This window comes from Nerophis ophidion, linkage group LG01, assembly GCF_033978795.1.
Source record: "Nerophis ophidion isolate RoL-2023_Sa linkage group LG01, RoL_Noph_v1.0, whole genome shotgun sequence".
Lineage (NCBI taxonomy): Eukaryota > Metazoa > Chordata > Actinopteri > Syngnathiformes > Syngnathidae > Nerophis > Nerophis ophidion.
In genome coordinates, this window is record NC_084611.1 from 22,620,834 (window position 1) to 22,633,658 (window position 12,825).

The 12,825-nt window shown below is 39.0% G+C and overlaps 1 protein-coding gene across 1 annotated transcript in view; it reads left to right on the top strand.

Moving 5' to 3' along the window:
- Positions 1 to 1,506: 1,506 nt before the first annotated feature.
- The window catches only part of gpat2 (glycerol-3-phosphate acyltransferase 2, mitochondrial), a 271,043-nt gene continuing 259,724 nt past the window's right edge, over positions 1,507 to 12,825 (top strand). Inside the window, exons 1-2 of the mRNA XM_061898602.1 lie at positions 1,507 to 1,707; positions 5,332 to 5,393. The gene's annotated coding sequence lies outside the window, so the exon portion shown is untranslated. The remainder of the gene's footprint in view (positions 1,708 to 5,331; positions 5,394 to 12,825) is intronic.

Genomic DNA, 12,825 nt, shown 5'->3' on the forward strand with positions numbered 1-12,825 from the left:
CCTCCAAGTCCGAGTCCATGGTTCTCGCCCGGAAAAGGGTGGAGTGCCATCTCCGGGTTGGGGAGGAGACCCTGCCCCAAGTGGAGGAGTTCAAGTACCTAGGAGTCTTGTTCACGAGTGGGGGAAGAGTGGATCGTGAGATCGACAGGCGGATCGGTGCGGCGTCTTCAGTAATGCGGACGTTGTATCGATCCGTTGTGGTGAAGAAGGAGCTGAGCCGGAAGGCAAAGCTCTCAATTTACCGGTCGATTTACGTTCCCATCCTCACCTATGGTCATGAGCTTTGGGTCATGACCGAAAGGATAAGATCACGGGTACAAGCGGCCGAAATGAGTTTCCTCCGCCGGGTGGCGGGGCTCTCCCTTAGAGATAGGGTGAGAAGCTCTGCCATCCGGGAGGAGCTCAATGTAAAGCTGCTGCTCCTTCACATCGAGAGGAGCCAGATGAGATGGTTCGGGCATCTGGTCAGGATGCCACCCGAACGCCTCCCTAGAGATTTGTTTAGGGCACGTCCAGCTGGTAGGAGGCCACTGGGAAGACCCAGGACACGTTGGGAAGACTATGTCTCCCGGCTGGCCAGGGAACGCCTCGGGATCCCCCGGGAAGAGCTAGACGAAGTGGCTGGAGATAGGGAAGTCTGGGCTTCCCTGCTTAGGCTGCTTCCCCCGCGACCCGACCTCTGATAAGCGGAAGATGATGGATGGATGGATGGACAAGTGAAACCCAATATCTAAGTTACATTTGAACCAGTGTGGGTGGCACTGGGAGCTGGTGGGTAAAGTGTCTTTCCCAAGGACACGACGGCAATGTATAGGATGGCGAAAGCGGGAATCGAACCTGGAACCCTCAAGTTGCTGGCACGGCCGCTCTACCAACCGAGCTATACCGCCAAAATATACAGGAGCCACACCAAAATGACACAGATAACACAGACCAAAAGAGAAATATTCAAACTTATTTTGGGCCGGTGTGGCTCAGTAGGAGAGTGGCCGTGCGCAACCCGAGGGTCCCTGGTTCAATCCCCACCTAGTACCAACCTTGTCACGTCTGTTGTGTCCTTGAGCAAGACACTTCACCCTTCCTGGTTAGCGCCTTGCATGGCAGCTCCCTCCATCAGTGTGTGAATGGGTGAATGTGGAAGTAGTGTCAAAGTGCTTTGAGTACCCTGAAGTTAGAAAAGCGCTATACAAGTACAACCCACTTACCATTTTATTTCATTTTATTTTATTACTGCGTTTTTTTGTGACGAAGTGGCGACTTGTCCAGGGTGTACCCCACCTTCCGCCCGATTGTAGCCGAAATAGGTGCCAGCGCCCCCCGCGACCCCAAAAGGGAATAAGCGGTAGAAAATGGATGGATGGATGGATGGATACTTCGTTTTTGAAGATCTCATGATCAGCCTTTTACCCCCCCTGGTGGCAAGGTGAGGCACTGCCTCACTTGCCTCCCCTGACCGCACGTCACTTACTCCGAGTTGGGTTTACCCGCGTCACTTCCGGTAAAACATGGACAATTTGAACATTTTAATTTAAACCAATTCAACTTTTAAACACTGATATTGGACTATTCAGCTTTAAATGTAATTATGTAGACGGGGCAGATTTTTTGGCAATTTAAGACTTCTGAAAACATCACTTTACCGAGGCACCAGAGGCTTCCGGTCTCGAGGCGTTCAGCAGGTGTGTGAGCGTGATTGCTGGGACGTTGGTAAGTCGCACATTTTAATACCATTTAGACACATATAAGTTGAATTATAACTACAATATGTTTATTCTTATTGTACGTAGGCGATATATGTTCAAACAGACATATTTGGGTTGTCCTGTTTTTTTTGCGAGTGTCCACAAATGGTTGGTTGGATGACGTAAACTAACATCAATTATGTCACCCGTGTTATTATGCTTTTAAATTAGCACACAAATGAATGAAACATTCGGTTTATTAACATTGTCTTTAGCTATTAAAAGCCAAATCGTTTTTGGTAGTGGGCCGCTGACATTTTGCGATGAAAAATACTTTTGAATGGCAGTTGCCCTTTTGTTATGCTCAGATGCCATCTGTGCAAATGTGGAATTTTGTTTCATTCCAGATACATTCGTAACGTAAATGAATACACACATTAGATAAAACCATATCATACCAAACAATCAACAAATGAGTTTAACACTACATTAAAAGAAATAGAATATAAGGAATATAAATAGTTATTTTACTTGGACACTCATTGCCTTTCCCAGGGATTACTCAAATCACTACCTGTGGGTCCTAGGGACTCACTTCATTGAAAACCTATCATCATCACTGTCTTATACTTTAAAGATAACTTTTATTACATGCATGGTAGCATGTCTTTTGAAATCATTTTAATGTTTCATTTAATACAAAAAATTGGTTGTCAATCTGCATTAGTTGGCAGGGAGAGAATCATATAATATGAACGTGTGTGTCCTCGTGAATAGAAAATTGTTTGTTCACTGCAGCCAAAATTAGCTCTTAGTCATAGATTTTCTGTACCCCCTCTCATACCTCATCCTGACCTCCTCGTTTGTCTTTTACCGCTGCACTGATGTACTCTATTACCTTTGATTTGACTTGTCTAGTTGTGAATAGCTAATCATGCAGGAAATGCTGCACTTTCATGCCTTGAAGACTCAATTTTTGTTCTTTCCCTCTAACTTCATGTCATCTCATCATTGGGATGACACTTATTCCTGGCATGGAAGCTAGTTTTGTGCCATATGCATTTAATGTGAGACTGAAAAGTAGCTCTCGCTTGTCATTACTTTTTTTCCACCCACAGTCACATAAAAAAACTACTTTGTTTTGCGAAAACCATGAGGATATGATTAAAGCTAGTTGGCAGGATGAATAAATAATAAATGGGTTGTACTTGTATAGCGCTTTTCTACCTTCAAGGTACTCAAAGCGCTTTGACACTACTTCCACATTTACCCATTCACACACACATTCACATACTGATGGAGGGAGCTGCCATGCAAGGCGCCAACCAGCACCCATCAGGAGCAAGGGTGAAGTGTCTTGCTCAGGACACAACGGACGTGACGAGGTTGGTTCTAGGTGGGATTTGAACCAGTGACCCTTTGGTTGCGCACGGCCACTCCCACTGCGCCACGCCGTCCCTTAATATGATGATAGAGAAGAAAGACATGATCAATTTCTATGAAATATGTCAAAGTGACACATGGGCTAAGTAGAACCCTTACCATTTTTAGACAGGTCAACATTTATTTATTTTACTCAAGATGTATTTGTTTAGGATTTTATTAATACCAATACAAATATCAATATTCCTTATCGATATTGGTATTCATCGGTAATCTTATCAGTGCTATGTGTAATTTGTATAAACAAAGATGTGAAAAAAAAGTTTTTTTATCAGCATTTTTATTATCATAAGAGGTTGTGCACCAACATCCTCATGATGTAACATCCAACAGCAGGGAAGTATTTTATCTTTTTAGTTCTTAAACAAGTCCACTATATGTGTATATGCAAGGTGCAAAGGAGTTTTTATGTCATCATCTTGTTTCTATTAATTATAATTGAAGTGAAGTAAATTATATTTATATAGCGCTTTTCTCTAGTGACTCAAAGCGCTTTACATAGTGAAACCCAATATCTAAGTTACATTTAAACCAGTGTGGGTGACCCTGGGAGCAGGTGGGTAAAGTGTCTTGCCCAAGGACACAACGGCAGTGACTATGATGGCGGAAGCGGGAATTGAACCTTCAACCCTCAAGTTGCTGACACGGCCGCTCTACCAACCGAGCTATACCGCCCCACACTCAGTATATCTAACCATTCATTTCCTATCGCTCGTCCCTAAAATAACATTTAAAATAATACATTAAAATGATAATGTATGGTATTCTTCATGTTCAGATATTTAACAAACTATCTAATTTCAATTATATAACATAATTCAATACAATCAATTAGTACGTTATATGGTAATGCATTTTGTAACTATAGGAGTTGTTATTGAAGTTTACGTTGCACGTGGACCCATTTGACTGATGGACCGGAAGCCAGTGTTGGCAGCCACCGATGTACATTGGGGCAAAAAAGTATTTAGTCAGCCACCGATTGTGCAAGTTCTCCCACTTAAAATGATGACAGAGGTCTGTAATTTTCATCATAGGTACACTTCAACTGTGAAAGGCAGAATGTGAAAAAAAAAATCCAGGAATTCACATTGTAGGAATTTTAAAAAATTTATTTGTAAATTATGGTGGAAAATAAGTATTTGGTCAACCATTCAAAGTGCTCACTGATGGAAGGAGGTTTTGGATCAACATTTCACGATACATGGCCCCATTCATTCTTTCCTTAACTTGGATCAATCGTCCTGTCCTCTTAGCAGAAAAACAGCCCCAAAGCATGATGTTTCCACCCCCATGCTTCACAGTAGGTGTGGTGTTCTTGGGATGCAACTCAGTATTCTTCTTCCTCCAAACACGAAGAGTTGAGTTCATACCAAAATGGATACATGGATGATACAGCAGAGGATTGGGAGAATGTCATGTGGTCAGATGAAACCAAAATAGAACTTTTTGGTATAAACTCAACTCGTCGTGTTTGGAGGAAGATGAATACTGAGTTGCATCCCAAGAACACCACACTTACTATGAAGCATGGGGGTGGAAACATCATTCTTTGGGGCTGTTTTTCTGCTAAGGAGACAGGACGATTGATCCGTGTTAAGGAACGACTGAATGGGGCCATGTATCGTGAGATTTTGAGCCAAAACCTCCTTCCATCCAATGGTTGACCAAATACTTATTTTCCACCATAATTTACAAATAAATTCTATAAAATTCCTACAATGTGAATTCTTGTCATCATTTTAAGTGGGAGAACTTGCACAATCGGTGGCTGACTAAATACTTTTTTGCGCCACTGTATATGTATTGTGTGTGTGTTTTATAAATAAAAAAAACAAGACATTATTTGAAATGTTCACTTTTTGAGTGGATGAATATTAGTCTGTGGGTCTTCCTGGACCGACCCGATTAGGAACTGGTACTAAAAAACATACAATATACATCCATACTTCTCACAGTTATAGGTAACTTTGATTGGGTCCTTTTGTGGAAAATACCTACCAAATCCTTTAGTCGGAGTTGTAGTGTAAAATGTTTCACAGTTGGCATCCACTTATAAATGTGAATTACAGACAAAACTAGCGTAAAACATTTTTTTTAGAGTAGGTCAAACTTGTTTCTGCTCGTTCCTTTTTGGTGGAGGTCTGCACTCTGTGTTTTAAAGTAATTTAAGTTCATGTTTCTGACATGTCTTCTTTTATGATAGTATGGACTGTCAAGCCACAACCTGCCCCCCTGTTAAGAATCCATCCCAAGCTTCTGAATAAGGTAGGAACAATCTTTTACAGCATCCAGCAAGGGTTTTGGCAAGTAGACAATCATGAGGCAAAAGTGTTTTACATTGTTTTCGCTCTTGACAGTGAATTTCTCAGTCTCCTGTATGTAGAAGGGGCCCCAATGCCTTCAAGGTTGTTAATATAGGTTTAGTTGAATACAGTATATGGCTGAACTTGTTTCCGCTATGTTGAAAATGACTTAGCAACAGCACATCCTCTGTCACACAATGTTTTTTTCCTGTTCTTTGTCATCTCAGAAAAATGCTGTCTTTAATGTATACTTTCCGTTGGCTTTCTTTCACACACATGGCAATAATGGTCTTTCTTTAGGATTTTATCCATCTTTCCATCCATTCGTGGGTTGACTTAGAAGTTCTTAAGACAGCTATGAGACACAGTCCATCCAGCTTGTGGCAGCTGGCCGAGTGATGGCAAACAGAAATGAAGTTAATTGTGTTTTGCTGTGAAATAAGTATGAAATAATTTGGAAAGATTGTCTTTCATAAAAAAATGCTCAAGCTCATAAAAAATAGGAATGTACAATATAATAAAATATCTGTATCCCTTGGAAAAAGCCTTGAACTGGACAAAAATCTCTATATTCTCTACTGCTCGCTAGTGTTACCATATGATTTATTGTGTACACTTAATTCACTAATGGTGTAACAAAAAAAGACACATTTGAATAATACATAATGGTTGATATAGAGCACATCTAAACCCTTTATTTAATAAAAAAAATATTGAAATTAATTTGCAATTTTGTGCAAAGCAAACTATGGCATGCTATCCAAAAAATTTACAATTCTTCTCAACAAAAGAGGAAAAATATAACTTTAGAAAAAAATCAAATTCAAAACATTTGTATGTGCATACAACACCTAAGACCTTTAGCATATCCGCATGTGGAATTAAATTATAGATTTAAGCAAGGAACTTAAACAAAGCCCTATGATCCACTTTAAGAAAATGTTCACACTACAAATGTTCACAAAGTACAAAGAAGAACACTTATGATTAAGATCTTTATCGTTTAAAAACAAAAAAAGAGATTTCATCTCCAAGATGAACCATACATTACTTAAAGGCCTACTGAAATGAGATTTTCTTATTTAAACGGGGATAGCAGGTCCATTCTATGTGTCATGCTTGATCATTTCGCGATATTGCCATATTTTTGCTGAAAGGATTTAGTAGAGAACATCGACAATAAAGTTTGCAACTTTTGGTCGCTAATAAAAAAGCCTTGCCTGTACCGGAAGTAGCAGACAATGTGCGTGTGACGTCACCGGTGTGAGGGTTCCTCACATTGTTTATAATGTGAGCCACCAGCAGTAAGAGCAATTCGGACCGAGAAAGCAACAATTTCCCCAATAATTAAATAAAGATTTGTGGAAGAGGAAAGTTAGCGTGAAGCACTAAAAAAAAAGAAAAGAAAAAAAGAAAAGGCGACGGCTTCAGGCGGCGGCAGTGGGAGAGTTTCAGATGTAATTAGACACATTTGCTAGGATAATTCTGGAAAATCCCTTATCTGCTTATTGTGTTAATACTATTTTAGTGAGATTATAAAGTCATACCTGAAAGTCGGATGGCTGCAGTGAACGTCAGTGTCTCTGAGAGAAGCCGAGGAGCCAATATCACAGCTGCCTTTTTGAGCTGCAGGATGAGGTCGCGTAATCCACTCAAGTCTCCGGTAAGAGCCGACTTAATATAACAATTTTCCCATCCAAAAACTTGCCGGTTGACGTAGAGAAACATGTTCGCTTGACCGCTCTGTGTTAAAGCTTTACAACAAACATAGAAACACCGGCTCTGTTTCGGTGCTAAAGGCAGCTGCAATCCACCGCTTTCCACCAACAGCATTTTTATTTGACGTCTCCATTATTAATTGAACAAATTGCAACACAGATGTCCAAATTACTGTGTAATTGCGCGATGAAAAGAGACGACTTTTAGCCGTAAGTGGTGCTGGGGTAATATGTCCCCTCCAACCAATAACGTCACAAACACGCGTCATCATTCCGCGTTGTTTTCAACAGGAAACTCAACGGGAAATTTAAAATTGTAATTTAGTAAACTAAACCGGCCGTATTGGCATGTGTTGCAATGTTAAGATTTCATCATTGATATATAAACTATCAGACTGCGTGGTCGGTAGTAGTGGGTTTCAGAAGTTCTTTAACAATTTATTTATAAGGACTTTAATTATTGTGTATATGTTTATATGTCTTAATATGTATTTATGTATTTAATATTTGTTTACTTATGGTACATTTATTTATTTACTGTTCTGTTACAAACAGAGAACAAAGAAATCGAATAAAACTACTGTGATATGAAAAGGGGTAGGTAGGATTAAATAAACTCTGCTTCATCATACTACTTTTTGGATGTGTTGTACAAACCCCGTTTCCATATGAGTTGGGAAATTGTTTTGGATGTAAATATAAAGGGAACACAATGATTTGCAAATCCTTTTCAACCCATATTCAATTGAATGCACTACAAAAACATGATATTTGATGTTCAAACTCATAAACTTTATTTTTTTCTTTGCAAATAGTAATGAACTTAGAATTTCATGGCTGCAACATGTGCCAAAGTAGTTGGGAAAGGGCATGTTCACCACTGCGTTACATCACCTTTTCTTTTAACAACATTCGAACGTTTAGGAACTGAGGAAATTAATTGTTGAAGCTTTAAAAGTGAAATTCTTTCCCATTCTTGTTTTATGTAGAGCTTCAGTCGTTCAACAGTCCGGGGTCTCCACCTTCGTATTTTACGCTTCATATTGCGCCACACATGTTCGATGGGAGACAGGTCTGGACTGCAGGCGGTCCAGGAAAGTACCCGCACTCCTTTTTCACAAAGCCACGCTTTTGTAACACGTGCTGAATGTGGCTTGGCATTGTCTTGCTGAAATAAGCAGGGGCGTCCATGAAAAAGACGGTGCTTTGATGGCAGCATATGTTGTTCCAAAACCTGTATGTACCTTTCAGCATTAATGGTGCCTTCACAGATGTGTAAGTTACCCATGCCTTGGGCACTAATGCACCCCCACACCATCACAGATCCTGGCTTTTGAACTTTACGTCGATAACCGTCTGGATGGTTCGCTTCCTCTTTTGTCCGGATGACACAATGTTGAATATTTCCAAAATACAATTTGAAATGTGGACTCGTCAGACCACAGAACACCTTTCCACTTTGCATCAGTCCATCTTAGATGATCTCGGGCCCAGAGAAATCGGCGGCGTGTCTGGATGTAGTTGATAAATGGCTTTCGCTTTGCATAGTAGAGCTTTAGCTTGCACTTACAGATGTAGCAACAAACTGTATTCAGTGACAGTGGTTTTCTGAAGTGTTCCTGAGCCCATGTGGTGATAGCCTTTAGAGATTGATGTCGGTTTTTGATACAGTGCCGTCTGAGGGATCGGAGGTCACGGTCACTCAATGTTGCTTTGCGGCCATGCCGCTTACCTGGAGTGATTTCTCCAGATTCTCTGAACCTTTTGATGATATTATGGACCGTAGATGTTGAAATCCCTAAATTTCTTGCTATTGCACTTTGAAAAACGTTGTTCTTAAACTGTTTGACTATTCGCTCACGCAGTTGTGGACAAAGGGGTGTACCTTGCCCCATCTTTTCTTGTGAAAGACTGAGCATTTTTTGGGAAGCTGTTTTTATACCTAATCATGGAACCCACCTGTTCCCAATTAGCCTGCTCACCTGTGGTATGTTCCAAATAAGTGTTTGATAAGCATTCCTCAACCTTATCAGTATTTATAGCAACCTTTCCCAACTTCTTTGCCACGTGTTGCTGGCATCAAATTCTAAAGTTAATGATTATCTGCAAAACAATTTTTTTTATCACTTTGAACATCAAATATGTTGTCTTTGTAGCATATTCAACTGAATATGGGTTGAAAATGATCTGCAAATCATTGTATTCCGTTTATATTTACATCTAACACAATTTCCCAACTCATATGGAAACGGGGTTTGTAATTAAACAAATGGAAATATGTCACTCATTACACTGTAATTGTATCCATGTTCAAAATAAATTGAAACTAATTAACGAACTAACATTTTCCCACGCTACCGCATAGACCGGATTTAAAATCAGGATGAAATCAAGTTCCAAATATTAATGAGAGTAAAATAAGTTATAGTTAACACGTTAACTTTGACAGCCCTATTTATCAAGTTCTCACTAGTAATTCAGTGCAAGGGTTCGAAAACTATTTGTCTCCGATGGGGGTCATGAAAAAAAAAATTCAGGAGCACTGTTATAAACTATTGCAAGCGAGTAAGACGGCATGTTTAAATTGGATGCAACAGAGTTCCCCCTGACATTGACTATAGCAACTCGTGGTGTGGAGGCTTTTAACCCAAATCAGCATAACAATTGGCTGAGACAGTTTGTATAGCGAAAAACTTCCAAGTGGTACCTCATATCCAGAGGTACCTCTGTATCTAAGTTTGTCTTATATAGTGTTGTATTGTAAGATGGTTGCGGGCATGTGAGGGACGTATTCACCTTTGTGAGATACTGTATTTTTTGATAAATATATACAATTCTTTCAGAATTTATTTTGGAAAACAGTTTTTCTTATTAGCTATTAGAAAAGGGACAGTAACTCAAATTACCACCTTGTTACAACCAAGGTATGAATATCAGAAGGCACAACCAAATATTACACTTTAAAGATGAAAATCACAGTGGGTTCCACTTTTGCTACCTAAGAACAGGAAATTGAGACTGCAAAAAATCCAAGAGTGGAAAACTGTGGCTAGTGTGATGGCTCAATTTCTGTCGCTATATTCAGATTGGATGGGTCAGAATTTGTTGTCAAATATCTTTAAACACGTGTCTCCGTCTGGCTTTGTGTCAACACTGCAGGCTGTAATAGTGTGGGAGATGTGTTCTTGGCACTTTTTGTGCCTGTTATTACCAACTGAGCATTTAAAAAGCCACAGCCGAGCTGAGTATTGTTGCTGACGTGCATCCCTTTACGACCACAATGTAGCATCTTCTAATGGTGACTTCCAGTATGAAAAAGCATCATGTTTCAAAGCTTTAATCATCTGAAACAGCTCCCTTGAACATACCAATGATGTCACAACACTGAGATGGCCTCCATAGTCACCAGCACTAGCACTTTTGGGCTGTTCACCTCCAGATATCCGTTACATTGAATATGTATTGACATTTTTGTCGTTTTTTGTTCATGATCACAGTAAAAAATGGCTTTAACTCCACCGCTTGTCCCTCTTGATGTTGGGGAATATATATTTTCTGTCATCCAGAAAAGATAATAGAAGCCAGCGAAGCTAAATGTAAATTATTAAGTAGTACGTAGAAAGTATTAAGTATTGACATTATTATTAAGTTTAATTATTGAAAGGTACATTCTTAGTTGACTTTTCTGTAAAAACAGCATTTTTCAGACTGATACAAACATGTCCACTGAGGAGGACACTGCTTTTTAGAAAGTAAAAGTTGAAAGACACAAAAGTGAACATAGTTTTACAGTTTGTCATCAACTGTAAGTTTTTTTTTTTAATATTTGCTTGAAACAGTGGATGTTCCTGCACAATTATTTGCTCTAATTCTTGTTAGTAATAATAATATGATTAGACCATTTGAGCATTATGTTTGTGTTCAATTACAGTAAGTGTCTCTATCCTAAACATTCTTGCCACTTCGTTTTACTGCCCATAACATTTTCAAGCCTTTTTTTGGACATATACCACAGCGATATCGTACCGTGAGATTAGAAATTGTTACATTCTTAGGTACAGTAACACACAAAGTATAGTACTGTATATCTAATAACGTGGCAGATGAGTGTCGTCAGTACTTTGCTTTATCAGTGTTATGTGAGAGAAAGAGACATCTGAAGCAGCATTTTTTAAATATTTTTGAATGATTGCGTGTGGTGTGTTGCCACTTGAGCACTCTTAAGGAAATTGTGTTGATAGTCCAATAATATGGATTCATTTATTTTCTCTGTAACAGCTGGTATGTTTTTTTTTCTTGTCTGTGTATGTTCTCATTCATCCAGGGCATTCAATTATTCGCAACTCGATTGTTTGGGGTGTCTTTGATTTTTCGCCTCTTATACAAGTAGGCTTCATCAGTTCATGCTCATAGACTTAGAATTGGTCCGATCTCGTCTTAGACTTTGGTAGAATTGGTAGATCAGGATTATTTTTGCTCGTACAATGTTGTTATAATGTAAAATTCATTATTTGTGTTCCTTTTTAAATCCTCAGTAATTGAGAGAAGTTGGGTGGAGCTTCTGCAGGAGGACATATGCTGGACACATAAACAACCAACTCTCAATCAACATAGTGCTGTGCAAGTTTGATTTTTTTTAAATTTTGGTCACACTAATTTTAGTGGTTATTGTATAGTGTTGCCATGATATTAAACTTGTCTGTAGTCTTACTGGTTTTTACATTTATTTCGTATTTGATGAAAAAGAGCATATACTGTAGTCTTCAGACATAACAACATTTCAAAAAGCACATTTCTGTCTTGACTGCATAGTAAAATATATATAAAATGATAACAAGTTTGCAGAAAACACAAAAAAAGTACTCCGAAAGCACACATTTCCACCAGGCCCGTCCCACAGTTGTAACAAATCCTTGTAAAAAATCCTTGAGAAGGAGGTGGTAATATACAATCCAAATTTGGATTATATAAAGTCGGTATTTTCCGGACTTTAAGTTGCACAGGTATATAAGCCACACACACTGCATTTTTGAAGAAACATTTTTTTTTATATATATGACTTGCAGATGTATACATGGTACGTTGTGAAATTAGATATTCACATTTGGAAAAAGCATTGATTTTGGATTTTACTGCTTCAGTTATTCTTTTAATAAATAAAATATGCGGCCATTGTATTGCTCCAGCACACAGCAGTGTGCCTATTGGTGTTCTGGCTTGTTGTTTTTGTCCCATTTATGAGTCGCAGTTCATGTGTCATCTCTTCAAAAAGAGAGAGATTATTTTGGAGAACGTTATCCGTCGTACATACATTGGTATCCGCGTTAGGAGAACCCAGTTGCAGCTGGGACGTGTTATATTTAACCTCCTTTCTAATGTGCTCAGCTTTCTTTGTAAAGAATTGCATAAAGTCATCGGACGAGTGGGTGGAGCTTTTAGGAGAAGTCCCTTGTAGGGTTAGTGGTGCTACTGTATTAAACAAATATTTAGGATAATTTTTATCGAAGCGGATGAGATTGGAGTAGTAATTAGTTTTAGCTAAAGTAAGAGCATGTTTATACGTTATTAAACTATCACACCATTCATGATGGAAAACTTCAAGTTAAACTGCTCTGAGGCAGGGGTTATGCCTTTTAGGGGTCCTTTTTTTCGCTTTAGCGGTGCTACAATATCAAT